Below are 26,834 nucleotides of genomic sequence, written 5' to 3'. Positions count from 1 at the left end.
TGTGGGGTAACTTACAAATGAAGGGATAGGTTGCAGGGTCTGGGAAAGGTATGGCACAGTCTGACGGTGTTCTCTGGAGAACTCTGCTCAGTCTACCTCCAGCGTCCAGGGTCCCAGAACCAAGAGAGCCCTCTCCTCTGGATCCTGGGTCTTCTGCTCCCTCCCTCCACCCCGCCTTGTGGGCATGACCATTACTGAAGCCTCAATGGGGGTTGGAACTTCCAGGCCAATGCTGGGATGGCTACCCACTACATCTCCCTCTTTTGCCTAAATAAGAAGGTTCTAACCTAATACAAGACTATATACAAAGAAATGGTTATCAATAAATGCAAACAATATCAAGCAAAAAACACATACTAAAATCCAGGGAAGTCTAGAGCATGGGTAGGTGGCATGTTACAAAGATCATTTCAAAAGGTGTCCTATCCGAAAGAACCTGAGTCTAATACTTAATATATTCTATCTAAGGTATTATGTATGTATATATATTAAGTTATAACTATATATGCTAGTCTTCAACCTCATCAAAGACCTGAGAAGGAATATAATAATACCTGAGAAATGGGAAAAGGATGCAAGCAACTTTCAGGAGTCTTGCAAGAGTAGACAGAGACAGTTGGCAGCCTGGAAAGTCACCTAATGTTTCTCAGCATCGTTGGTGCATTCAAATTGGCTACAGGCCTAGAGTATCTGACAGACCATTTTTAGAAGCAGGAATTCTGAAAGACCATCTTACCCTGTCTTGGCAAAGTATAGTGGTCACTTTCCTTGTGTCCCGCTTGTCCAGAAAGGACAGCAGGATACAAATCAGGAGACTTAAGTAAAGTGGTACAAAGTCCATACAGCTCTGTACAAAAGGCAGAACTGTATGCCATTCTTATGGTACTGATGGACTTCACAAAACCCCTCAATATAGTCACTGACTCTCAATATGCAGAGAGAGTTGTTTTACATATTGAAACTGCTGAATTTATTCCTGATAATACAGAATTAACTTCATTTTTCATACAATTGCAGGAAATCATCAGAAAAAGGGAACATCCTATATACATAACACATATCAGATCCCATACAGGTCTGCCAGGACCTCTAGCACAAGGTAATGATGAGATTGATCAGTTACTAATAGGTAATGTGCTAGAAGCCTTTGAATTTCATAAGAAACACCATGTAAATAACAAAGGTTTGAAAAGGATTTCTCCATTACTTGGCAACAAGGTAAGGATATTGTGAAAAAATGTCCTACTTGTTCCTTCTATAACCAAACTCCATTACCTTCAGGGAGCAATCCAAAAGGTATACAAAGAAATGAAATTTGGCAGATGGATGTGTTTCATTTTGCAGAATTTGGAAGATTAAAGTATGTACACCATACCATTGACACCTATTCAGGATTTCAGTGGGCAACTCCTATGAGTTCTGAAAAGGCTGATTCTGTGATTACACACCTATTAGAAGTTATGGCCATCATGGGAATACCTGTACAAATTAAGACAGATAATGCCCCAGCAAATGTCTACAATAAAATGAGACAGTTCTTTGCTTATTACAATATAAAGCATGTTACAGGTATACCACACAATGCCACAGGACAAGCAGTCATAGAAAGATCCAATTGAACTTTAAAGGATATGCTAAATAAACAGCAACAGGTAACAATGACTCCTAGAAATAGATTGCATAGTGCTTTATTAACCTTGAACTTTCTCAATGCTGATGAGAAAGGAACAACAGCTGCAGAGAGACATTGCCAGCCAGCTGCCATGACAAAAAAGAGATAAGGTACTGATAAGCCACGAGCCACATGGCAAAGTATAGATTAATAGAAATGGGTTAATTTAAGATAAAAGAAGCAGTAACAAGAAGTCTGCCACGACCATACAGTTTGTATACAATGTAAACAATTGAAAGATATCTGTGTGTTTACTTGGTTGGGTCTGAGCGTCTATGGGCCTGGCGGGTGAGAGAGATTTGTCCTGACTGTGGGCCAGGCAGGAAAACTCTAACTACACATAACAAATAAAAATTATAACTATCTAGTCTTCAATGACATCAAAGACCCCAGAAGGATATAATATTACCTGAATAAATAGGGAGTGCATTGCAAACAGCTTCCATAATTCTAGAAGTGACAGAGTTAGCTGGCTGCCTGGACAGTCACCCAAAGTTCCTCTGCAATGTTGAGCCATCCATCTTCAGCCTGTAGGGCTAGAGTCTCTCAGTTGCTTCTCCCTGTGTCCTGAAGAATGTCTGTCAGTCTCCCCTGTGAAGAAGAATCTGAACGACCATTATGCCTTGTTTTGGCAAAATTTAGTGGTCATTTTCCTATGGGTACTGTATGTCCAATTTATTATCAAGCAGTCCAGGCAACAGCAGTTTCTTGCCCACATGTCTATTTTTGCCATAAAGAAAGCAAACTCCAAATGGAATTTCTTCAGTGTTCATTATCCTCTTTTAAGTAATCAGTGCTACCAGAAGCAGACATGTCTCATTGTCCAGAAAAGTCTAAGTTCTTAAGACATTTAAAATGCCATATTCTGTAGGTCTTTTGAAGTATTTGAAGATTACCTACCTAATTGAAAGATATCTTTGTATACCTAAAAAATTTAACATGACTATAAATTTGACTGTTAATTTGTATTTTTCACTACATATTACATTTTAAATGAGTTGCAAAACATAATACCTTAAACAAGAGGAAAAATATAATAAAAACTGTTACAAATGTTCGACATGGTTAGCCACCACAGAAATGCAAATTAGCACTACTTTGATTTTTTTTTTTTTTTTTAATCTTACCAAAGTCAGAGTGAGCATCTTCAAGAAAACAGGTGACATCAGTTTGGCTAGCATGTGGGAGTGTAAATTGGTACAGCAGCTTTGGAAATTAGCCTGGAAAAAGTAAACCTGTGTGGTAGCTGTGCCAGTCTAAGCACTGACCCAAAGGTTCCCTATCAGCACACCAGAAACACTTGCATATCTGTGTTTATCACTGCACTGTTCACTATTACAGCTAACACATGGAGCCAGTCTAGACACATACCAAGAGATAAATGAGAACATGTCTATATACACACAGTGAAATTTTATTGGTCTGTAAAGATGAATAAATTACAGGTATTTGTTGAAGAAATGGGTGGAACATCATTCCAATAAGCAAAATAGGCAGACTCAGAAAGACAGACCCTGTGTGTTCTCAATCTCAATCTCTTTCTCTCTCTCTCTCTCTCTCTCTCTCTCTCTCTCTCTCTCCCTCTCCCTCTCTCTTTCTCTATCCAGATATATGCATAATCTAGATTTAATTTTTCCCATCTCTGAGTATGTGTGTGTGATGTAAAAGCAGAAAGGACATCATGAGCGGAACGGAGAAAAGGAAATAGAATATGTGGCATGAAAGCAGAATAGTCTCCTGGGGTGGTGGAGGAGGACTAGAAATAAGGGGGACAGCAGAGAGCAGTGAGGGGTGATAAGAAAGAGAGCAGTGATATGTACATATGAAAATGTCATTATAAAAGTCAGACATTTGTATGCTAACCAGAAATTCATTTAAAAAATGGAGAAGAATAGCATTGCTTTTGAACTAAAGAAGAGCACTAGTCTGAGAGGATGTTGCTGGGGAAATGGTTTAGCAAATTCTAAATGGCTTGAGCATGGAAGTTTTAAGGGAAGCAGTAATTTCAAATATACTGGCATGAAAAGAGCCCCGATGAAGGGCAAGAAAAACAGCAGGACTGAGTTACAATATGGAGGAACCTCTTCTGTGAAAAAGGATCCCCTGAAAAATATGCCCACATCATTTCTGGGAGGGTCAGGCGAGTCTGGAGGCTGTCCACTCAGGGGACTCTGATGTACATAGCATACTCTTTGGAACTTTCTGGATTTTTGCAGATCATGTGTACATCTTTCTTGTTTCTGTTTGAATAATGCCTTTCCAAAGAGACCCAGATGTCAGTCCTGGTACAGATTGGAGACTGGAAAAACAAGATGAGCCCTGTGCAACTGCTTTCCTTTATCATGAGGAGAAAGTTCCGAAGAGAGTATTTTAAACAAGCCTTCCCTCAGACTCTGAAGCCAAAATATGAGGGTTCTTTTTGAAGAAGGAAAGATTTTAAAACATCTAGAAGGAACAGAACCAGAGAGATTGAATTAGTTCTACCATTCATTTTTCTTTGCTTTCAATCTTTGGATCAGGGAACTTCAAAATAATCAGTTACAATTTGTGCTGTAGGTTACTCTGATAAATATGTAAACCTCCCAGTATTGGCAGCTGACAGTCTGTTGGATGCTTCTACCTCCTGATACTCTCAAGAGGGAGACTTTCAGGACTGGTGGTCACACAGACCATCCTTGTTTTAAAAAGCCTGACATTAGTCTGGGAGCAGCGAGCAGGTGGCCTCCCTACACCTGTTCCTTCTAGTTGGCATATTCAGCAGTCACCTCGTGTTGGAGTTGGTCCTTCCAATGACTTCTTTGTACTGAGAAATGGATATTGCTGTCATGAAAAACTGAAAATGGAGGTAGAGATATGGAAAATGTCTACTGCATATGGCAAGGCTTTCATTCTCTTACGTAACTGCCTACACAAGATCTGCACAGAACTGGGCCAGTTAACACCATGTCACAGAACTGGGGGGTTATGGGGTCTCATGCCTCCCTGCAGATTTATATCCAGTTATCATTTGATAAGGGGGGGAGACATTTTCTTCCGTGCTGTAGCCACCGGCATAGTGCCCATTCCCCTGTAAATGACATTAGGTCCTACACACAGACAAGAAGGAACAGTGGGGAAGAGGGAGGACTAGCAGGAGCAGGGTAAGAGAGGTAGTGAGGGGTGAGTATAATCCAAGTACATTATGTGCATTATGAAAATATCATAATGAAACCCCGTAGTATGCATAATGAATGTTATACGTTACTGAGAAAGTTTCAACAAGTGACTACAGATGTAGAAGAGGTTTTGTAACTAGGTAATGGGTCTGCACTGAGATAGTCCTGAGGTATGTGCCAGAAGTATGGCCCTATTGTCTGATCCTTATGTGGTCTCATCACAGTTAGGAATAGAGACCAGGTGAGACCAGCTTGAGCTATAGGGCAGGAGAAACAGGGCTGGACAAGTAGACATGGACCCCACAGAAGCCACAGAGATTTTCCTGCTGCCAGCCGGTACTGTTCCTCAAGAAAAAGGAAGCGGCCCCCTAAAAGCAATGTGGAGACCACAGGGGCTAGAGTGACTCTGCAAGGCCTTTGCTTCCATGGCCCGAGCAGATGCTCTGCTAGGTTTGGACTTCCTTGGTTGTTTCACCCCTTCCTGCTTCCTGTTTGGGGATGTGCCCTCTGTCCTATGTCTGCCCCACTGTGGATTTGGGAAGCGTATAATATCTACTTTCACAGGTTCATAGCTGCAGAGGATGAAACACACCTCAAGTCTCACACATACCTGATTTGGGTGATATTTAAAGGAGGATCTTGTGTGTTGTAAAAGTGCTGGCATTATAAGAACCTCTTCCCATTCTCAAGCTGTTCCCATAGGCACACCTTGTCTGTGTTCTTCCTCTAGGTGAGTGTTCAGATCCTTCCTGCCCAGCTGGCCTGACCCCTGCGGGCCTCACTCCTTGACGTGTGTAGGGAGAAGAAATAATGCAGTTGCTACTCTACTCCCCTGCCCTCAGCTTCACCCTGTCTTCAGTGTATATTTCCTAAGAACAAGGACACACTCTTCCATAAACACAGCACAGTCATTAACCCAGGAAAGTCCACATTGATATGTAGATTACGCAGCTGACCTTTTGTATGCAGACCTCATTCATTGTCCTAAAGTGTTTTTCTAGCTGACTTTCTGTTGCTATGATAAACACCATTACCAAAAGCAACTGGAGGATGGAAGGGTCTATTTCCTCTCACACTTGACAGTCTCTCACCTGTGGAGGCCAAGGAGATGCTTGAAGCAGAAACTATGGAGTAGTGTTTCTTGCTAGCCCGTTTTCAGGTTCATATTCAGCAACCTTTATTAAACAGGTCAAGCCCACCCATGTAGAGATGGCATAGCCCACAGTGGACTAGGACTTCCTACATCAATTAACAAGCCACATGCCAATCTTGTTAGGTCTCAAACCAAGGACAAATGAGGCATGTATTTAACATATCAAAGTGGTCCTGGCCTCCAGGCCTCCTGTTACAGGGTACTGCCAGCATGCCTGCCCCTACTCTAAACTTATCCAGCCAGGGGGCTGGGGCTCCCTTCCCCCAGCTGCCCTTCCCTGTGTAATCCAGCCATTTTGCTTACCTGGTCGATTCCATCTGATCTTCACCCTCCTGGCCTCTTGGTCGGGCTCTCTCCTCCTCTCCCTCCCCACTCTCCACACATGGCCCATCTCAGCCTGGTCATGTTCGCTCTGGACTCCAGATGTGCCCGCTTCTGGTTATGCTCTCCCTTTTATCTTCAATAAACTTCTCCTCCATCATACCGAGCCGTCAGGTCCTTCTTTTTATTTCTTTATTTTTTCTCCATTCAAATCTGATGGAGACACTTCTTCAGTTGAGGTTCATTCCCTCATGCCAGGTGATTTCAGAGTTTTAAGTTGACAAAAACTATGGCAATGTCCTTAATGAAACTGACTCTCCAAGCACAAGTGAGTCTAAGACATCATGTTACATTTGGCTATTACATCCCATCAGCCCCCTTTCATTCAGAAATAGTTCTTTGTGGCCTTGATATTTTGGGGGAGCACAGACCCTTTGTCTTTGAGAAGGCCTCTGGTTTGGAGTTTGGTGTTTGTTTGAGGTTGAACTGGGGAGATGTGCCTTGGAAGGAATGGTACAAGAGTGAGCTTGTCCTCAATGCTGCGTATCAAGAGGCACGTGACGTCAGCTGACCGTTGTTGATGGAAGCCTCAGTCACCTGCCCTCTGCTATCTTCAGGCTTCCTAACTGTAACATTGTTGATGGTAATTAATGTATGTGAGTGGGGAGGAAATATCCTGAGATAATACAAGAATCCCTTTCCTCCTCAAATTCTCCCCCACTGCTGTCTTATGTCAATGTCTCTTTTGTACTTAATAACTGGAATTCTACACCCAAAAGAGCATCTCCATTCTCTAGTAATTGATTCACTTGTGGACTTTCTCATATCAGTGTGGAATTACAGCGAGATCCTTTACACCCACAGTTGAGTGTTTTGATCCCATCCCTCCAGAACCACTGAGTCAGTAAAGCCTCTATGCAGTGGCTTAGAGCTACCTGACATGGAATGACAGGTGGGAGAATGGGAGGAAAGTCTGCAGTCATGGGGGATTTGTAACCTTCTTTCCCATCCAAGCGCTTTACTTGACCTGGTTTGGTTTCTTCACTTTTAAGCCTGAGTTAACACTGTAATCTTTTCTTTGAGAGAAGAAATCCAGACAGATCACAGCCTTGATCTCCACCTCCCTCCCGTTAGATTCAGTTCTCTCCTACAATGTGCATGCTCAACCGCCTAAAATCACCCTCAAGGTCAGCAACAAATGTCTTTGCCTAAGGATTGGAAATTATTCTGACATGCTGAAAGTTTGTCTTTCCATTATAGATTAAAACAAAACAAAAAAACCAAACCAAGCATAGTCCTAGATTCTAGTCACTTACTAAAGCCCTATGGTTTTTGCAAAGTAAACACATTTCTGTCCAATTTGTGATGGAGTGTTCAGTTTCTTTTACATTCTTTATTGAGAGACAGGCAAAAGAAAACTATACTATAGATAATAAATTGTGTAGCTCATGAAGAAACTGTTGGAAACGCCTACAGTGCCACATGGAGCTCTGTTTCTCTTTTGTATTTTATTTAAATTGAGTTAGAAAAAGAAAACTTTTTACAACTCAAGAGCCTTCAGAATGACAAGCAGTCAGAGGACTGTCGTTTTTGAGACACGTGAAATTATCTGCCAGATCATTGTGCTGTTTCATCTTGGCATCGGTCAGCACAAGTCTGGGTCTTGGGTGACATCCATGCTGACCTGACTGGCACAGGAAAAGCAACCAAGAAACTAGAAACTGCGTGCAAAGGAGGCTGCTCTGCTCTGCTCAGCACGCAGCCCAGTGCACCTGCTAGCTTGCTGGAATATTCTATGGCCTTTGCTTGAAACTGGCTGTTCCATTTCTTTCTTCCGCCTTGGTCTACAGAGATTTGTCTGCTGCCAGCTGGGCAGCATTAGTTGTTGTAGGGCTAGAGAACTCTCCCGAGAGGGTTCCTGACTCTGTGACATTTTCACTGACTGGATGTTCAGCTAGTCCCCTTCGATCTTAATGTTATTTACAGACTGCAGTTAAAATTATTCCACAGAATCCATGTGGAAAACATACATATAAGGAGTAGTGTTTCTGGTGAGGGTTGCAAACAGCATTGGGGATGGAATCTCAGGTCCACCAATGAGCGACATCTCCAGCCTGAGTTGTTTTGTACTTTGCCTTCACGAAAAACCTAGGGTTCCATCCACCGCTTCTCTTTTACATGTGATTCACTGAAATGCACAGTCTTCCAGTTCTCCAGGGTGAATGGAACTTTAACTCCTGAAATCCCCCATGAAGACAAACTTCAATGAATTCATAAGCTAGAGATTTTAAGAAATGTTATTATACTCAGGTAGTTGTGGCAGAAGGATGGCAAGTTCAAGGCTTTCCTGAGCCATAAAGTGAGTTCAAAGCCAGCCTGAGCTACAAAGTGAGTTCAAGGCCAGCCCGAACAACTTAATGAGACTTTGTCTCAAAATAAAGAGGGAAAAGAAGGCTGGATTGTAGAGTGCTCGCCTAGAAAGCAGAAGGCCCTGGGTTCAGTTACCCCCCCACACACACACACACACATGTCCTAGTCACTCTTCTGTTGCTGTTGAGACACTGTGACACTCTATAAAAGAAAGCATTTAGTTGAGGGCTTGCTTAGAGTTCAAAGACTTAGTTCATTATCATCACGGCAGGGAGCATGGCAGCAGCCTCACTCTGCACCCAGACTAGCCTCAAATTTATGACAGTCCTTTGCTCAGACTGCCAGGCTCTGGGATTATGTGTGTGTGTGCCCACACCTGGCCTTTATCCTGCTTTTTATATGTAGCATTTTATTGTGTGATTTCCTACTTCGTGGGCTTTCAGGCTGTGTCTCTGGTTATGCAGGAACTTTTCATCAGCAGCCACTTCTGATTCCACACAGAGGCAAACATCCACGGACAACCATAGAACGCAGTCTGTGAGTGTGTCTGCTGACCCACGCGACCCTCTGACGTTCCCCAACATCTTTTTCACTAAGGAAACAACTCCAGCCTTCAGCAGTCCCAAAGCAACCATGCAGCTTTGTCCAAAATATTCCTGCTTTTTGTAGGTGTTGGGACTGGCATCTTGCCCAAAAGTGACCTGAGAACCTTTTGTAGGGAAAGTTTTATTCAGCTGAAATAGAGGGAATGTTTGAAAATAGAAGTTTTATTAAAGTGAAATTTTCTCTTGTGTCGGACAGATAAGGTTTTTTTTGTTTTGTTTTTTCACGTGCCTGAGCTAGCTGCTTCCAGCATGGTTGCTAGCTCCCCAGTAGGCACACAGTCTCAAAGGCTTGAGAAACTAAGATAAGGAAACTCAAGACCAGGAACTCCTTTATCACAGAGATGCTCACACCAATCATTATTGTCCTCAGCAGAACCTTTGTTCCTCTCTCAAAGACATCTTTGTGTTTCCCAGAGTGAGCTTCCAATGGCTCTCCCACTTGTCTTCGTGGAAAGTTGGAGTGGATTTGGTTCCCTGGAAGGTCAGCAGTGAGTTCAGTCTGTGGTCACACTCGCCATCTGCTCTTTGGGCCCCAGTGCCGTGGACATTGTTACAGGGTGGCATGGGAAGCATGCATCTTGCAGGGGTTGGGCTTCCTATTCCTGCAGCCTCCTGCAGCCTCATCTCCTGCACCGTGTGAAGAATTTACTGTGTCATTCTGAAAGAACATTTTAAAGACTTGTTATGGGAAAAAATGAAGACAGTGTATTATAAGAATATATTTGCATAAATTAGAAGAAAAAGTGAGAAAGCAGGAAATGAAGGCTAGGTACCAACAAACATCTGGGCACTAGGTAAATATGCAACATGCATGCCAGCCCTCCAGTCATATTGTACCGAGGGTCTCATATATGTTTGCCAAGAGCTCTGGAAAACACCGTTTCCAAATGCATTAGACACTTCACTCAACTTGGAGGTTCGGTTGTCTTTACTCTTGCACACAGGTGAACATTGTGAAGCCATCTTAGGGGCGCTGAAACTGAGGCCCATAATAGTCCCTGAAGAGTGACCACTAATCCTGCAGGCTAGTTGCAGAGGAGAGAACACAGAGCATAAAAAGCTAGGGCACCCTTTCCTAAAATGCACATTCTCACATTCTGTATGCATGCATGGTTTGCACATGCTGTCATTCTGGAAGATAGATTTCTTGCCATGTTCATGCTAAAGAAAAACTGAAAATCACTGTTTTGGGCCCAAAGTTAAGGTTGAGCATCCCAGAAGCCAATGGAAAGAAGGATAGGGTAGTTAGACAAAGCCGTTTCTTCTATTTATTACTTATCTATAAAGAATTTGGGATATTATACCAATAAAAGTGTCATAGTTTTCTAAATTTAATGTTATGTTTTATATTTCCAACTCAGTTTTCATGTTGATTTCATATCCAGTGATCTGGCCTAATACACTTATTACTTTTAATAACTCCTCTGTGGCTCTTTTGCTTTACTCATACACAATTATGAGGCCAAAGATAAGATTAATTTCATCTCTTCCTTTCTTTGGTCTTGTTTTCACTTTTCACAGTGTGTGGAACCTCTGTTCAAGAGGTTGCTATAGAAAGTATGTAAAATGCTTGCTACAGAGCACCAAGTGAAGAAAGATCTCTTCCTAAACTATTAGGTTGTAACTGGGAGTCCCAGTTGAGTCCCATTGAGTGGTTTTTAAGGATCTCTACAAAATGTCCATGGATCCAGGCTGGGAGAGACATAGGAAATCACAGCATACATTATACTTACAGGTTCAGGAGGAGCCACACTAAGGAGCCCCAAGGAAGCAGGCTCAGCCAGGCAGATGGGGAGCTCAGGGAGAGTGGAGCCCTGTGAACAAGGGACTTCACTGGGATCTAGCATGGGATGTACAGGCAAATGGTATGGCTATGTGTCACTGGTGAGTTTGAAAGTCTTTAGGGCACTGTCAAGAGAAAGACAACTTGGGACAGGGACCAGCCTCCTCATGTTGCTGTTCCTGGTCTTCTGGACAGAGAATGGACAGGTTGGTGGTAGGCACTTAGGTAATGGGCAACTGGACAACACTGTATGGGACACCAAGCTGGAGTGGGTACATGCACATCTCCCTGCAGTCACACTGTTAGCAGCATCTACACATTTGATACGACACAACTTCCTCCCCGTATAGTTAACATTGTCTGATTTCCACTACACGTTATTCTGGATCCATGTGTAAATTAGAGCCAAATTACCATGTGAGGGAACATATTCTATGTGGTTTTACTCTTTGAAGCTTCTTCAGACTTACCTGTCTGCCACCCAGTGCAGAGTACACCAGTTCAGTGTACATTCTGTGTATTCTGTAATTATTGGCCATATGCTCTCCATGGATGGAGGCAGGCAGATATGATGGTTACATTCCTGTTCCCATGCCTGTACCTTCCCCAGCTGCCACATGCTTTCTACCTGTCGTAGAGACTGTATGTGGGTCTCCCATATAACATGGCAGATTTTCCAGCCTCTGGCTTAATCCCAGAAATGTTGATTTTCTATGTCTACGGCTTCATAACTGAGAATTAGATCCTTGTGTGTTCCTACAGTTTGCTCCTTTATTGCTGTGAAATACCTATTTTTATTTCAAATAATGTCTCCTGTTATTAAGCTCATGGTGATTGGTACTAATATAACAATTTCTTAATATTTTGGTCCACTTTTTTTTCTTGAAAATTTTAGGTCTTGTGTCTCATTTAAGCAGCACTTAGCTGAAACTCTTTAAAGAATTTAGCATATGGTATTTTATGAAATCACTGCTATATTTGAATTAAAGTCTATTTGCTGTTTTGGGTTTTTTGTCTTTGCCCCACCTCTTTCCTCCTCCTCCTCCTCCTCCTCCTCCTCCTCCTCCTCCTCCTCCTCCTCCTCCTCCTCCTCTTTCCTCCTCCTCCTTTCTTCCTATTCCTCCTCCTCTTCCTCTTCCTCCTCCTCCTTCTCCTCTTCCTCCTCCTCCTCCTCTTTCCTCCTCCTCCTCTTTCCTCCTCCTCCTCCTCCTCCTCCTCTTTCCTCCTCCTCCTCTTATCCTTTCACTTCTTCTTCTCCCCTCCACTTCACTATTTTGACTTAATGGAGCATTTCACCTCTATTGGCTTGCTATGTTTTTATTCTTTTGCTCTTTTTTAGTGGTTAACCTAGAAATTGCTAATTGTATCGTTAATTTGTCTCTAAGCTGTGGTTTGGACAACTTTCCAGAAGAATGCTAAGGACTTGGAATACCCTCCTTTTGTGTCAGTTCCTCGGATTTCAATGTTGCATAATGGTAATCCCCCAGGACACTGCAGAGTCTTGTCTGCTGCTGCTGGCCTCCTTTAGACACTGCCTGTTTACCCTTTGCTGCTGGTTAACACTCTGTCCAGCAGGCCCCAGCCTGGGGTCGCTTTTCTCTGCCAAAAGTATACTTCTGAATATTATTGTTGCTGTTATTATTATTATTATTATTAAGCTATGCTGGTGACAAACTTCTCAGGACCACCTCCTGAGAAAGGGTGTCTGTCATCTTCACTTTGAAACAGACATATTAAGGTCTAGTTGACACAAACTGGATGTATTTGAAACACAATTCTCCTGTTAAGACATTATGATGTTGCCACAGAAGATGAAATGTTTACCTTCCCAGGCCCCCCATTCTGATGCTCCAGATAAGGAGCATAGCTTTAGGGACTCTTGAGAAGTGCCCCATGGTATGGGTATGGAACGGAACCATCCAAATACTTGGCCCTTCCCTGTGCCCGTGTCATCCTGACAGAAGCCTGACACCTCAGGCTTTGTGCATTTCAGTATTTAATTAATTAAGTTGAATCCCATCACAACTCTGAGACTGGTAGCATTAATGCCCCCATTTTACAGTGGTGGAGTCTGAGGCATGGAGCATTTAGCTATACTACATATAGCCCTGGTGGTCACTGAACTGTCTAATGGTGAAGGTAAAGATCTTCCCCCTGGGGACTTGCCAGTGGTGCTATATCAAGCACAGATGTGTTATGTACAATCTATTGGTGCTGTTTCCAGAGGGGATGATTTAGAAAATGCAGTTAAAAATACAGAATAAAACAGAAACTGTCGGCCACCCACCTCGCCAATTTTACATTAGTTGTCTCTCCTCTAGCCTTTTCCTGTTATAAATGGCACCATGTGGACATATATGTCATAAAGCCCATGATCATTTCTTTCAGATGAATTCTTGAAGTAGACATGCTTAATAAAAGAGCATATAGACATGTTAGGCTTCTAAAACACTCACTGACTGTTGATTTGCTGGTAGGGAGGGTCGGGAGGAGGATGCCCAGGAAGTGGATGAAGATCAAAAAACCAAAATGACAGAGCAGATATCCCAGTATCTGAGCATAGCCCAACAGCCCCTAAGGGACATTCAGCTTGAGAATCCTGTAGTTTAGATCTTGTTTGTCTCTGAAAACAGAAGAAACTTTTAAAATGTTTGGATAAGTAGCTCCATGATGTTTACAGATAGTGTGGAGGAATAGTGATTTTATGGGTTGTCCATGTGTCTGTTCTCCCATCCATGCATCTGTCCATCTGTCATCTGTCTTTGCTTTGCTTGATGTTGCTTTGGCTAAGATGCTATTTGCTGGGCAAAGGCGATCCTCATAAAGCGTGTTCTTGTGTCTAATCTAGACCGACAAGCTGGGGCCTGGCTTCTGCTCCTTTTACCTTCCAGGTAGCAGTCTCCCTGCCACACTCTGATCACAGAACCTCCGGGTGGCCCTCCAGGGTGGTGAATGCCATCTTTGTTGAAAGAGGTAGGAGGGAGAATAATACAACTCTACCTAAGAGAAAAGACGGTAAACTAACTCTGTGATTCCATTGCTCTTGGAAAAGGAACAATAAGTGTCAGCAAAGTGACTGGCTTGATACCTGCACAGATGAATTTCCCAGCGGAAGAGATGTGTTGAGAGAGGAGAGTGAGGATTTGATCTCTGCCTTTCAGTTTTCCTATTGTCAGTCACTGTACAAAGGCTGGCTTGACAAACCTTGGCGTCCTGTATTAACTCAACAGTCTGTTCTTTTGAGGTTGGTGTTGAGGGGAGCAGGGGAAGTCCTCGTGTTGATGCGGACAGTCACGGTCGCCTCATTCATCAGTTGAAAAATTAAAGAGAAAACTTGGTGCATCTGACTGTCCTTATTATAGATCTGTTCTGATGGTGATTCTGATCTTTACAAATGCCAGAAAAACATCCCTAAAGTAAGGAAACCAGTGACATTCAAAAGTCAACCCATGATCACCACACTTTGAAAGGCAGATGGTTTAAAGTAATACTGGGTGCCCACTTATGCTTGGCTGAGGGTAAGAATTTGTCATATAGTCAAGATGCTGCCCATCACTGATTGTGATGACAGTGCTGATTAAACCCTCAGTAGGATAGTTTGGTAATCAAATAAGTTTTCATGCATGCAAAAATGCCCTCCCTCAGACAGCTTCATCCATCTCTGTGCTGACACCAAGGTGATTCATGAACATGGGTGTGAGGAAGCTCATGACCCAGCTGTAGGTAACTGACTCTCTCATGTGTGATAAATGTGAATATAAATGCACATCTATGCTCAGATTGCAGTATGTAATACAGTCAAACATAAACACTTATCGATACTTCATTCTGGGGTAGTTATCATAACAAACACAGAGCGCCCCCCAGGACAAAGGTGTAGGTCCCATCTCGAGCCTGGCAACCTGAGGTCCAGACTAGGGAGGATGTGCAGACCGTGTTTGAACTTAGCAGTGGAGGAAGAGGTTGGGTTGGATTTGTGTGTCTGTGTTGGACGTGGGAGGGCACATTTTTGCCTCATGTTCACCTAGGAACCTTTTTAGCATAAGGAATACTACAGTGTTTTGGAAACATGAATTGCTCCCCTCAAGTTGTCGAGGGAAGGAAAGAAATCAGCAGACAGCTACAGCCCAGAGTCAAAGCTTCCAGGCTCTCTTGAACTTGTTTGGTCTCTGTCATATTCATCCAAGTCATTTGAGTGGACTTTTCCTTGTAACTGTTGTAATATTGTATCTGCTTTTATGTTCATTCCCATGACTACTGGCATGTTTTTGATCCTTATTAAGAGAATTAAAATGGAAGCTTTCTCCATTACTTTCTTTATTCTGATGCTTAAAATTTCTGATGGGGTCAGGAGTCATTAAGCGCATTGAGACCCGTGTGAAAACCATGCTCCATCTCTCTGAAAACTGAATGCTTGCACAAATGCCTACAAATTAGTTAAGGAGGGCTGTAGATTCCACAGGTTCCACCCTTAATAATTCCTAGTTTTTCTGTCATCAATGTCTTCCTCAAATTGGATATGAGGTAATGATCCTAGTATATAATTTGGATAACATTACCCCCTGATCCAAACCATTACATGCCCTGTTGACTTCAGAACACAAACCTAGTCTCCCTGGTAGAATCCCAAACTACAAAGCTCATTTTTGCCTTTGTAACATCACCTACTATATCCCCAAGCTTTGTCCTCCCAAACCAGAATTCCCTTCTCACTGTCCCTCCTGGATTCTCAGTGCTTTGCTCTACAAGGACCACTGACCACAGTCCTCTCCCTGGCCTCCCTGCCTGGGCCCTACCCCACTTTCTGGCTGAGTCTGAGCTGGTTCTCCATCATGTTCATGGCTGCTACAGTTAGCCCTAAAAGGGACGTGTGTGGGCCTGGTTGATCGTGACGGTCTGAACACTTTAACCACTCTCAGATTCTTTCTCGGCCCTCCCCTTCTTACTAACAGGCAGCCACCTGAGCTTGTATATCTTCGAGATCCAATCATTGTGAGGAGGAGGAGGTAAGAAAACCAGAAGGACGAAGGAACCCAGGCTCTGATTTCTTCACTCTCTTATCTCAATGATGACAGTTTCATCTCCTCTGTGGCTCCAGATCTTATTGGGGAGGCCCATAGAGCTGTCAGTTTCCACTAAGTAAACCTGGGCCACAAGCCTGGCCCCAGTATCTGCCCTTCCATTCACAATCATCATCATCATCATCGTCATCATCAACATCATCATCATCATCATCGTACTTGTTTGTTTATGTGTATGCTTGTGTGTGTGCACTCATGCCACAGTGCACATTGCTCTCAGGATATTTCAGGAGCCAGTTATTTTCTTCCACCATGTTGGTTTCAGGGATAAAACTCAGGTTATCAGATATGGCAGCAAACACCTCGATCTGCTGAGCCATCTATTCCTCCATTCCCTCTCCTCAATCAGAGAGGGCATGCTACCATTGCTGGACCCTAGATATTTCACTTCCCATCTTTTGACTAAGTTTTCCTTGGCCTGTATATTCATTTTTCTATGTAGTGCTTCTATTTAACTTGGCTTATATTTAAATCCTGTGTAAATCTTTCCTGATCCAGCCGACATTTGGCAGACATTTGCCAAATTTCTTACCTGGTTTTAAACTGTCTTCCGTGTCGGCATCCCTCAGTATATTAGATAAGCTCTCTATCAGTTAGTAGTGCTCAGTGATATTATCTGATCTTCCTTGGTCAGTAACAAATTATCTGCAAACCTGGAAGCTTGAAACAATTAGCATTTATGAGTTCATGGGTCCAAAGGTTAGTCAAGTGGGTCTTTTGGTCCAACTGGGGCTCTCTTGGGATTCTATGGGCAACAGGAACTGGATAGCACTATCACCTTGGCTTTATGGAGATAGTTAACATGAACTATTTCCACTGTATCATTCCTACCCAGGAGAAGCAAGGTCAGGCATGTCCCTAAGGTAACCATGGGGCAGCAGAAAGACACTTAAATGGAGCAAGATCTCCCTCAAACTTCTGTATGAGTGTGTCTGATGAAATTCTATGGAGCAAAGAAAGTCATGTGATCAAAAATAAGCTTGAAGGGGACAGGGGAAAAGACAACCTCTTCACTGAGGGAATGTGATGAAGGCTTAGTGCAGGGTGAGGGGGGTTGGCGTCCATTATCACAGTAGTAGGTATTTGAAATCTTCAAAAGTTAAGTCTCGTGCCAGTTAACAAAAAGAAAAGAGAAACATTAGAAAAACAATCTGTAACACCCAGGTTTTAAAAAGCAAAGGCAAAAGTGTAAGAATTTCTCTGAAAACTCTAAGGCATTGATATAGCTGAACAAAAGGGCCTGTCAGCCTAGAAGAGAGAAAAAGAAGCACACCATTGGGGGAGGTAGGAGAGGAAGGATTGGGTAGAAAGCTGGGGGCGGGAGGTCTCAGAATAAGAAAATAAAATCACAGGTGGTCAAGGATTCTCACTGTTCTGTAGAGGACCTGAGTTTGGCCCCACACCCACATCAGGAACCACGCAACCACCTGTAACTCCAGCTCCTGGGGATCTGACACCCTCTGCTTCTCTCGGGGGTGGCGGGGAAACAGGTCCTTCAGGCTTCATACATGACTGGAAGAACCTCTCTAGTCCGACCAGAAACGTCCATCTCAATGTAAAAGGGGCAATTGCCATTAAACAGATTGTCCTGTACCATACCTTATATGTGTGAGAGTTGGAACCTCTGCAATGTATATAAGAAGATTTCAAATACCTAATACTGTGATAATGGACGCCAACCCCCCCACCCCCCACCCCCGCACTAAGCCTTCATCACATTCCCTCACTGCTCAGTGAAGAGGTTGTCTTTTCCCCTGTCCCCTTCAAGCCTATTTTTGATCACATGACTTTCTTTGCTCCGTAGAATTTCATCTGGTCTTATATACATTATAAGAGCTAGTGTTAAGAAAAGACCTCACTGGCTTCTGCACCTGTGACTATGTGCTGGTGTGAGGGAATGCAGTGTGACTGTGTGCTGGCATGAGGGAATGCAGTGTGACTGTGTGCTGGTGTGAGGGAATGCAGTGTGACTGTGTGCTGGCATGGGGGAATGCAGTGTGACTGTGTGCTGGCGTGAGGGAATGCAGTGTGACTGTGTGCTGGTGTGAGGGAATGCAGTGTGACTGTGTGCTGGCGTGGGGGAATGCAGTGTGACTGTAAAAATAAAAATATAAAAAGACTTAACAAAGCTCTTAAAAACAGAAACAAGGGCTGGAGAGATGGCTCAGAGGTTAGGAGCACCGACTGCTCTTCCAGAGGTCCTGAGTTCAGTTCCCAGCACCCACATGGTGGCTCACAACCGTCTGTAATGAGATCTGGCGCCCTCTTGTGTGTACATAATGAATAAATAAATCTAAAAAAAACACAGAAACAAAAGGAACATACACTGTTCACACACGTTGGTCTACCTCAGGTAAGAGCTGAGAGACTAAAGATGGATGGATAGATGAACAGAGGACGGAGAGGATTGATTTTTGGTTAACCAGATGTGATGGCCCAAACCTTTCACCCCAGCACTCAGGAGGCAGAAACAAGCCACACTCTGCATGTCTGAGGCCAGCCCAGTTTACATAGCCAGTTCCAGGCTACATAGCGAGACCCTGGCTCAAAATAAATAAACAAATACCTTAGATATAAATTTAACCCTTTCAAAGCTTGGTGGTGAAATCACATGTTGTGTAATTGCTAGTTTCTTCCGTGTGTTTTGTTTGCTCACAGTTCCGCCCTCCCCTGAAATAGATCAAATGAAGAGCTCTTTATAACAGATTTGTGAACCAAGCTAAAGACGCTTTATTTCTCCTTTACCCTCCAATTTGCATTAATTGGGAGCAGCGGTAAAACAGTGCCAACCTCACTTCAGGTCAGATGACTAAACAAAATGAACCGCTTCACACCCACAAATAAATGTATCCCAAGTTGGAATGTGAATCAGTTACAAAACAGTATTCTGTTGAAGCTACAAAATAACCACACTAGTAACATATTTGTGCCCCAATTTTAAAAGGTGTAAAAGACACATTCTAAATTACACTTGTTCCAGGAAAGGCTTTTCATTATGATTTTGGCCAGTCTCCTTTGAGCTCTGAGCAAATTCTCAATTCCCTGTTTTCTAAAGAGAAGAGTTAAAACCAGATGTGTTTAGGTTGGGAGGGTCTAGCTTCAGCTCCCTTCTTTAACTGGCCTTCAGCACAGCCAAGTCACCACTGAGCTTGTCTCCTGGATAGACTCGAATGAGGTTGCTTCTCAGGAACACACCATGAAAGAGATGCTGTCTGATTTACACAAACTCTGGAGGCCACTTCCGTGGCACCAAAATCTCAGGTTCTAAACCGTTTGACTTTAAAACTAGAGCTCATTCTCAGGCATTCAGAACAGCCTGTAACATCAGGCTCCTCGAGTGGAGACCCCCAGCAGTGTCTGCCGCACTCTGTGCCTCCCCTTTCTGAATCTAGAAAACAAGCCTGTTAATACTGTCTGTCTCATGTGGTCACTGTGAGGTCTAATGCATGTGAAATTATTACCACAAACCATAAGTTACTTAGTAATAGTTTATGAATAAAGTTGTTACCTATGGCCCCAGCATCTGGAGCCTGGGGCAGAAGACAGAAGGTTCTGAGCCAGCCTGGACTATATAGTGAGTTCCAGGCTGGTCTTGGGTACAGTATGGGACTTGTCTTGAAAAGAACTAAGTAAAATAATTTTTTTTTAATTTAATGTGAATTATGTGAGGTTTTATATTGTTTCCATGTAACCAAGTTCAAATCTATTCCTTAGAGTCTAAATCAGAATTAAGTTATTAAATTATATTATATATATATATATATATATATATATATATGTTTGATATTGTTTCTACAAAAGACACTGTTTATTTTTAGATATTAATGTCAAAGCTCAGGGTGTGCATGTACTTAAAACTGCAATAAAACCAAACAGCTCCAAACACAAGCCTCTTTGCTCTATTGACTTCTTTGGAAATGCTTTAAGAATCCAGCATGCTTCTCCATGCCTTGGTATCTAGCCCAATACTCTTAGCTTTTCTACTCATAGTGAGTTTAAGTTAGAGGTTTTAGATTAGAGGGTTTATGGCAAGAGCAGCAGAAAGGGGTTTTGTAGAAAATAGATGAATACAATTTCAGAGTCATCTTTAATGGTTTTCAAGTGAAAGATGTTAGCAATAAATTTTAATAAATTATAATAAGTATGTGTTGCCTGTATATGCATGGCATGTGTGTTCTGCATGGAGGCATAGTGTGGACGAATCTTCATGAAGACAAGGTGAGGCCTTATCAAAAAGCCCTGAGTGTGGCAGTAGAGAAAATCTGCACATACCCAACATGCATTGCACACTGTTGAGTGACCAGGAATCCCTTTAATGTGTGATAAACAGAGCTTTTCGGGTATTGTAAACACAGGGCTGCAGGGCGAAGGGACAGTAACTGAGTGTTTATGCATTGTGATGGGGAGAACTCTTGTACATACTGTGGAAATGGAAGGATGTGAGGAAGGAAGGAAAGGGTCTGTCGTAGAGGGGCAGATGTGATTAAAGTTCATTCATGCGTGTAAACAATATGCCAAAGCCCAGAACTTTGTACGATTAGTGCATGTGGTTTTAAAAAATGTAGGCAAAGATATGCAGAGACAGAAAGTCACATCACATAGTAAATCTAAAATGCCCAGATTGTGACGATGGCCCAGTGAATACACTTCTTGCAAGAATGAGGAGCATGGTATCCAGTGAAAAGCTGGGCATGGTATGCACGTCAGTCACCCCTGCACGTGTTATATCACGAGATGAACAAGCATAACCTGTGCTGGAAATGGTCTGCCTTTCTAGGTGTTTGGGGACATAGTGGCTTTCACTTTGGGGATCTTTTGCTCTTCTCCATTACCCTTCCCACAAGGTCAGGGGACTAGCCCATCCCCAGCCAAGGAACCTTGGAAGATACACTGAGACAAATATGCTTGAGCCTAAAGTAGGTGGGAGAGGGAGCTTAATCAGCACATGACAGTTTTATATTAGAAGGTTTATGACACACACCAATACAACCAAAACTACCAAAACCCAAGCCAAGCAATGGTGGCTCACTTTTGTAGTCCCAGTACTCATAAAACTGAGGCAGGAGGATCACCATGAGTTTGGGTCCAGCCTGGACTATAGACCGAGTTCAAGGACAACCTAGGCTACAAAAAATGAGACCTTGTCACAAAAACAAAACACAAAAATCACCCATAAGCATACCGTTGTCATGGATACATAGATATTTTTATGAATGCAAAAAAATAAAAAACAAAGACTGGCAATTTATACATCAGCTTATGAGCCAGGCTTGGGGCGGGTTATCAAGGAAATTATACTGGCACTCTTTTCATTGTTCTGGTGAAACAGATATGAAAGGTGGAAAAAAGCCATCTTCAGTTGTGGGTGTTGGGAATCCAGATATCTATGCTTCTGACCTGTGACTGTGACTTCTGAGTTCCCCACCACAATCACAAAAATTATAAAGCTGGAGCTGTCAGGCTCTTAGACACTGGTGCTGCCCCCATTGCCATGCGCTTCCAGCAGGTGCCACCTTCTGTTTCGATCTGCAGGAAAGTATGTGTCCCCATAGGCCACACAGCATAAACTCTCCAGGCATCTCCACTTTGGGCTAGGATGAGGCCCCATGCAGCCCCCTCACACTGCAGGCACATGGAGCCACCCCCGCCCCAGCACAGGGGTGCTGCCTCATTCTCAGAATAGGAAACTGCCTCTCATTAGCATAAAATCTCCCATCTCCTGTAGGTTCTTGTTTGCCTCTTAGCCATCTTCCCAGGCTGGGAACATAAAACTCTTGGGTGTTGTTCTTGAAGCCCCATAGAAAAGTAGGTCTTTGGGAGGCAGGAAGGTTGTCGCCCGCCTGAGCTCTGTGATTACAACCTAGTGTTTAGTCTCTTCCCATGAAACTATGTCCAGTTCGGAATGAGATTTCATCTAAGTCCATTTGCATTTATTCAAAATCGGAGACAGCTCTGAAACTCAACCCCATTTAAAGACAGGAATAAGAGCAGGTACTGATTAATGAAGTATTGGGGAACTTAAATCTAAAAAACAATTTATATTTATGTGCTTGTGTTTCCTTTTTCCCAGATCTGTGGTTTCCATCTGGTCGGAGGACCTGCGCAGGACCAAGCTTCACACATGACTTAATAAGGTCAGATGTCAGCCTTGCCTTGCTTGCTGTTTACACTTGTGGTTATTTTTGCTGTTAGTTGACCCTTTTGACTTCAAACTTGTGGCATTGCCACTTTTTAAAAAAATTATTTAACATAACTGAGGTTGGTAGTCCTGAGAAGTATAAGGTATTATGCGGCTAGAACTCTATCCAGGAAAAGAAATGGTAAATTTGCTTAGGAAGAATGGCAGTGTCAGAACGCTGGATGGAGAAAAACATTCCTCTTTTTTCACAAGAGAATTGGGCCTGAAGAATCTGAGCCCATCTCAAGTATCTTTTCCTTGAGTGCTTAGAAAAAAAAGCCCAAGAATTAGATAAGCCTTGGCTAGAGCGAGCAGAGAGGGGTGAGCAGGTGCAGGTCGATGGAGGTTTGCTGATAAGTCCTCTGGACCGCCCCCCATCCTAGAGGAGTGCGGTAATAACAATCACCCTGTTTGGAATGCTGGGCTATAATATGAAGCAGGGTTGTTTTCCTCATTAGAACAACAGTTTCTGTTTGTCTCTGTCTGCCTCTAAGGCTATGTCAGCACCATCCTTTCTGTGTTTAGTATTTTTAGCCGTTTAAAAACTCACCATTAAAAAATAAATAAAAACAAGAAAGGCTTTCTGCTTTCTGGCCGTGGGTAGTGTGCAGGCCTGGCCTGGGTCTGCTGAGTCTGTGGCAGTGTTGGCTGGTAGAAGCAGGGTCTTTTGAATGCTGTCTTTGTGGCTTGCTTGCCTGTGGCCTCTGGCCTATTGTCTAGGCACCTTGGTTGGGCTGGTGCTGTCTGATAGTAACCAGTACTAATATTACAGCGCCCGGTGCCCAAGCCGTCCCTTGGGGGCCCCCAGTCTGGCTGTCTCTGTTCCCCAGCTCTCTCTCCAGGGCTTTCACCACTCCCTTATCAGAAAACAGTATTGGAAATTTATGGACTGTCACAAAAAGGGATCAGTTAAGGATCTTAAGATTTGTGGTTCTTTAATATAAACTGCAATGATTAATATTTCCCATGCTGCTAACATAGATAGCTCTTTATTAACTAATTCCCCCTTTAACAAATGCAGCTTTTCAGTGGACCCCAGTTTGGACAACATGAGAAAGGACAGCTGTGCTGTTTGAGGATGAGAAGGGTAGCTATGAGCCCCCCACCTCAGCTTCTTCCTCACCCCTCCCCCAACCAAACTGGCATCTGAAGTCCTCCACCCCAGTGCAAACCCCAGGACCTCAGAATACCCACATTTCTGCAGGGTGGCCCTTTGATTTCAGACATGGAACTCATGGAAGTTTCTCTACATGCTTAAAGCATGAAGCATTAGACCCAAAGGAGCAGTCTGTGAATCCATTGTTATATATTTCTAGAAAAGGCTTGGACAATCTATAGAAATAGGAATTAGTGCAATCATTATTACCTCAGAGAGAAGGGGGAATTGGCCAGGGGCCAGAAGCATAAGGGACTTATCTGGAATGACAGGGTGCTATATATCTTTCTAGAAGTGTGTCCCACATGGTCTGTGTCAAAACTACCTGTGTACTCTAGCCTACAAAATTGTCATTCTATGAACAAAAATGATAAAGCAGAAAAGAGCATGAAAAATAAGCTAGCCCTTTACTGAATGAAAAGACCGTAGCCAGATACTTTCATCTGAACACCTTCTTAAAGCCCTGTGGGCAACCTTGTGGCCCTGGTTCTCAAAACAGTTTCTGAAGTTTGGGGAGACCTGCTGTCCATGTAGTGCCTTCTTTGCCCAATAATCACTCATCTAAAATAATAGTAACAGCACCATATTTTTCTTAATCTTCAATACTCGTTGGATGCTTTTCAGTGGCTGTAAAATATAAGATTCTGTTCATCACAGCAGAGACTGAGGTTGAAAAGTGGCGCTCTGTGTTATCTATAAGACAGAAGCTCCTGGACTCTGCCGCTTGCTCTTGGCTCTCTAACTGTCCTGGCCCTGCTCCCTGCTATGACATTCCACCTTCTCTCAAGCCCCTCCCTCAGCCTGAAATACTTCAGACAACTCTTCTTAAATCTTTCCATGCCTTTGTGTAGAGGTTGCCAGTAAAATGGAAGGTGACCATTTGGCATGAAATGCAACTCAGGGCTTAGACCAAGGAAGATGAGACTCAAGGCCCACCTTGGGAAGCCTGATGAGAAGCAGGCAAAAGTTTATGAAAAGGAAGTAAAGGGAGCTATGAAGGGGCCTCACGGGGCAAAGCAGGAAGGACATGAGATGCCCGAATGTCCCACCCAGCCTTTGAGGCCATAGACTTTTCTTCAGACAGGACAAACAGTCTGGGACTTGGAGAGATTTCCCAGTGAAGGGCCAAAGCAAAGTCTATCTCCAACACATCCTCAGGAACACAAAGTTAGTTCACTAATGAAGCTATGGTAAAAATGAATCATCTGTAAAACATTTTTTTAAATAACCAGAACATTTTTTAACCCACACATGCCATACTTTGCCTGCACATGATGCAAATTTCCTAATCAAACCAAATTTAATTTAGCAGATTTTCTTCCAACCAGCTTAACGTGCATGAGAGCAGAAATGGAATTACGTAATATATGAATTGGAGCAGCTTTTGCTCCCTTATGATTCCACTTATTTCAAGTCATTAGGAGATAACTTAACCAAATGGAAAATACCAAGCCAGAAAGCGCCTATCTTCTCCACTCTAGTGACAGGGAATTTTATCTTCCTAGAATCCGGGTTTTGGACATGCCCCACCCCCAAATCACACCCCTGCCCTTACTAGTGCAAATGTGGTCTCAGTTATGCATGAGAATGAGAGTAAGCATAAAATGTCAATAGTTGAAGTCTAGTCTATGAATATTTTCCCACTGATTTTATTTTTACCATTTAAATGATATACCTAATATAACCAAGTTCAGCCAAGTGTGATGTCTTATACCTGTAATCTTAGCACTTGGGAGGATGAAGCAGAAGAACTCTCCATGAATTCAAGGCCAGCCTGGGCTACATAGTGAGTTACAGGCCAGCCTAGATTGCATAGTAAGACCCTATCTCAATACCCAAAGGAGCACTCTGTGAATCCATTGTTATATATTTCTAGAAAAGGCTTGGACAATCTATAGAAATAGGAATTAGTGCCATCATTATTACCTCAGGGAGAAGGGGGAATTGGCCAGCGGCCAGAAGCATAAGGGACTTATCTGGAATGACAGGGTGCTATATACCTTTCTAGAAGTGTGTCCCACATGGCGTGTGTGTGTGTGTGTGTGTGTGTGTGTGTGTGTGTGTGTGTGTGTGTGTGTGTAAATATTATGTATTATATTTATGTAACTATCATATATTATATAAATATACATTTTTACATAAATGTATTTATATAATATATAATAGTATAAATATATATTTTTACAGAGAGAGAGAGAAAGAGAAGAAGATTAGGAAGATGGCATAGTCCAATAGCAAAGTGTTTCCTACACAGCATGAAGACCTGAGTTTGGTCTGCAGCATCTTCATAAAATGTTAGACAGAGTAGTGGTTTGTTGTTGTTGTTTGTTTGTTTGTTTGTTTTCCAGAGTAGCGTTTTAATCACATCACTGGGGAGGGAGACACAGGTGGATCTTTAGGGCTCATTAGTTTGCCAGTTTAGATCTCAGTGAGAGATCCTATCTCAAAGAACAAGGTGTATAGCTCCTGAGAAATGATACAGTAGGTTGACCTCTGACTTCCATACACATGAACATGCATGCACACCCACGTATTGTGTTATATACGTATATATAATCAAATTCACAAAAGTTGAGTTCAGAATGCTGGTTGCCAAGGCCTGGAGAAAGCCAGTAATAGGAAAATGCTATTAATGGATATGAAGTATATGAAAATTTTATCAATGGATAAGAGAGTAAGCTGTAAACATCTGCAATACAGCATTGTACACTGTTCCTTTGCAGTTCCCAGTACTATACTGTGCACATAACAAAAGGGTAGATTTCATATTAAGTGTTCAGACCACATTAAAAATTAAATTAAAAAGTAATGTAAGATAAAACAAAAAAAATTAAAGAAAATGAAGAAGACTTGCTGTTCTGTAGAGAAGTCTAGAACTCAAACAGGCTGCTTGCAGGGTCAAAATTGTGAAGTCTCCTCTTGGCCTTGCTTCCCACCAACTATGTCTCTTTCAGGATGAATGTCTCAATCACTGTCCAAGCTTGCATCTCTAATGCCTTTCCATTCTTCCTGGAGCCTCAGCTACCTAACTCCCCCACACCTGCTAGATCTGCCCTTGCTCTTGATTTCTTTAAGTAGCAGCCTGCACATTTTCAAACAACACATTCCTGGAAAGCTTTTAATGGGGGTGGGGGGTATCCTGTTAAGAGTTTTCCCCTTTCACTTTCCTCCAACTGTTTTCTCTAGTGTTGCTATTGAACTAAAACAAACAAACAAACAAAAAACAAAGGCAGCCTAACAGGACAGCCACCACTTAATGCATCTTTCCAGGACAGACCAGGAAGGTGGCAGGGAGCCATGACCGAAGACCTCACTACCCAGTGATAGAGCTAGCCTTAACTAGACCTGCCAATCTGAAAC

The 26,834-nt window shown here is 42.8% G+C and overlaps 1 protein-coding gene across 3 annotated transcripts in view; it reads left to right on the top strand.

The window, feature by feature from the left end:
* The window catches only part of Thrb (thyroid hormone receptor beta), a 358,018-nt gene that overhangs the window by 131,734 nt on the left and 199,450 nt on the right, over nucleotides 1-26,834 (top strand). For all 3 annotated transcript variants that reach the window (XM_036199215.1, XM_036199212.1, XM_036199214.1), the window contains exon 2: nucleotides 22,211-22,274. The gene's annotated coding sequence lies outside the window, so the exon portion shown is untranslated. The remainder of the gene's footprint in view (nucleotides 1-22,210; nucleotides 22,275-26,834) is intronic.

This window comes from Onychomys torridus, chromosome 9 (assembly GCF_903995425.1).
Source record: "Onychomys torridus chromosome 9, mOncTor1.1, whole genome shotgun sequence".
Taxonomy (NCBI): domain Eukaryota; kingdom Metazoa; phylum Chordata; class Mammalia; order Rodentia; family Cricetidae; genus Onychomys; species Onychomys torridus.
This window is presented reverse-complemented; position numbering and strand designations above follow the sequence as displayed.